Here is a 3416-nt window from a genome sequence, read left to right on the forward strand (position 1 = left end):
CAACCGCAATCCGTTGGAATTTTCCAACGGAATTTCCAACCGATATCCGTTGGAATTTTCCAACGGAATTTTCAACCGCATTCCATTGGAATTTTCCAACGAAATATTCGAAACATATTCCCGACCCGTCTCGACCCCGACCCCGACACCGACACCGACACCGACACCGACCCGACACGACCCGACACCGACATCGACACCGACATCGACACCAATCCGATCCGACCAAACCATGATCCCGAAACTCACTTCCGAGTAGGTCACCCATCCTTCCACTGCTCCAGCTCAATCCTCCTTAACCCTAGAGTTCCAATTAGAACTCTTCCAACTCCTCCCAGTTAAACTTCTGATATCATATAACATTAATATATATACATATTCAAATTCATATATATATATATATATATTTGTTATGTATATGTATATGGTTAATATATATATACATTTATTCGTATACATATATGTGTATACACACACACATCATATTTGTATATATAAAAATATATAAACACAAATCATATCTATATTTATATATATATATATGTATAAATATATAAAATATTTGTTTATACGTATATATACACCTCCTTAATATACATATATATACACATATATGTATATATATATATATATTCGAATTCATATAAATATATATATTTTTGTTATGTATATATATATGGTTAATATATATATATATATATGCTTATTCGTATACATATATGTGTATATATACACAACATATTTGTATATATAAAAATATATAAACACAAAATATACCTATATTTATATATATATATATATAAATATATAAAATATTTGTTTATACGTATATATATACCTCTTTAATATACATATATATACACGTATATATGTATATATATATTCAAATTTATATATATATATAAATATATAAAAATTTCCAACGGGTGTTTCCAATGGATACCCATTGGAAATTTTCAACGGAATTTTAACGGAAATCGTCGTTGAAATGCCGTTGAAAACCGTTGAAAATCCGTTGGAAATTTTCCAACGGACAAATCCGTTGGAATTCGAGGATTTTTTTGTAGTGATATTTGTCTATATCAAACATCTGACTTGATTTTTCCTCACAAAACACAGTAAACAACTCAAAAACAAGAAAAAATCCACAGAATAACAGTATTTAAGTCGGAACTTCCTATTTGCACGATTCTATTAGATTTTCCATTGATTTCCACGAGATTTGAAGCAGTTTCGCAAATTATCGAAGAGAGAGCAAGCAAATCGGATAAATGAAACAAATGTGAGGATATAGAGACCAAATCTGAAGGGAGAGCAACCGAATCGGAAGCGTGATTTTCAGAAACTGATACTATTTTCCTTGCAATTTGGGAGACAAAGTTAAAATTGGAGGAGAGAGAGAGCAAAATACGGGAGAACAAATGGAGGGAGAGAGCAAACGGAGGAGAGAGAACGCAAATGCCGGAGGAGAGAGAATCAGAAGAGATACAGAGCAAATCGATGGAGAGAGAGTAAATCGGCGGTAGGAGAGAGAGAGAAAATCGGAGGAGAGAGAAAGAGCAAGATACGAGAGAGAGAGAGCAAACGGAGGAGAGAGAAAGCACAAATGCTAGAGGAGAGAGAATGAAAAATGTGGGAGAGGAGATAAAAAAAATGATAATGAGGAGAGAAAAACCAATATTTCTTTATAGGAGAGAAATTATTATTTTTATTTTATTTTATTTGTTTTATAATATAAGGTATAATGGATATTGTACATATGAGAAGGGTATATGTGAAGGTGTTATTTTTTTTTCTTAGAGAAGGGTAGTCCTTGAAGTACAAGTAGCATTTTAAGGGCATTTTTTATAAAGCCCCGATTAATTGTCTGGCATTAACGAAACAAAATCATTGACGTAGATAATAAACGGCTGTGATCAGAAACTCACCAAAGTTACGTTATGAGCGGGGGCAACTTCCGTTATACCCTCAATGTGGTACATCAACATCCACTTATATCCTCCCCTTAAAAAAAATCCAACTTCTAATATACCTTCTTCAGTAAGTAATGACTAAAATACCCTTTTGTATTTAATTTTTTAATAAACAAATCCCTCAAAAATTAGGGTTTAGTTATCTATCTCCTCTCTCTTTCCGATTTCTCTCTCCTGCCTCTCTCTTCCTCATCGACATTGAGCTCTCTCACTTACATTTTCTCTCTCATCTGAATCTTTCGATTTTTTCTCCAAAATCGTTAGAAATCAAAGCAAAATCAGCGCGAAATTATCGAAGATGTTGAAAATAGGTAAGCAATTGTAAAAATCTTATTCTTTTTCATCCACACTGATGGTTGTTGGTGTTTATATGATGAACAGTGATGCTTCTTCCACCTTTTTTCTTGTAATTGTTGATGTTTTAGAAATTTTATCTTTTATAGTATAGTATAGTCAAAAGTCCGGGTCGGATCAGGGTTTGAGATGTTGTTTCTAGAGTATCACTGCACAAAATGTTGGGTCACAGTAGAGAGGAGTTAGTGACATGGCGACACGGTCACATGGTACTATGTTTACATGGTCACATGGTACCATGTCCACATGGTCACATAATACCATATCCACATGGTCAAATGGTACCATGTCCACATGGTCACATGATTCATAATAGTAGGATTGGTAATAATGGTTACAGGGTGAGGAATTCACATGGTCACAGTATCATATGGTCACATAGTCCAGAATAGTCAGAATGGTAATAATGGTCACATGGTCATATGGTCACATGGTATTATATTCACATGGTCATATGGTCACTTAGTCCAGAATAGTTGAATTGATCTGCATTTTGTATTTGTGTTTTCTACAGCTACGATGTACGGGCAAGATAAGAGATCGACAATTGTATACTTTCTGTATGATGGTAGGTGGATATTGAATAAAAATGGAGAATATGAATGGGAAGGAAAGTTCATGGAAAATCAAAGATTGTTGTTCTTTTGTCCCCCTGTGAGGTAACCTACAGTGAACTTGTTCGAGAGTTATGTGCTGAGATGAAGGTGGAGAAAGATAAAACAGAGATCAAGTTAAGTTATTTGCCAAATGTCAAGGAAAACATAAAGTCGACTTACGTATGGAATGACAAGCACGTTCATATTTATTTGTTGGATAAAATAAATGGATTGCGGGTATACTTTATGTGGAGATAGGAGAGTTACGTATGAAAATTGATGCTGAAGAAAACATTGAAGAAGAGGCTATAATTTCTGCTGATGGTAGTGTTGTTGGAGGAAATGGAAAACGAGGTGTTGTAGACTATGACGATTATTTTATGTTGAGCTCAAATTTTAAGAGTAAAGTTGGGAGTAATAATATGCCAGAAGTTATATATCTTTCTGATAGTGAACATTCAAGTGAACTTAGAGAAGTTATAGTGAAAGAGTG

This window comes from Tarenaya hassleriana, unplaced genomic scaffold, assembly GCF_000463585.1.
Source record: "Tarenaya hassleriana unplaced genomic scaffold, ASM46358v1 Cleome18, whole genome shotgun sequence".
NCBI lineage: Eukaryota > Viridiplantae > Streptophyta > Magnoliopsida > Brassicales > Cleomaceae > Tarenaya > Tarenaya hassleriana.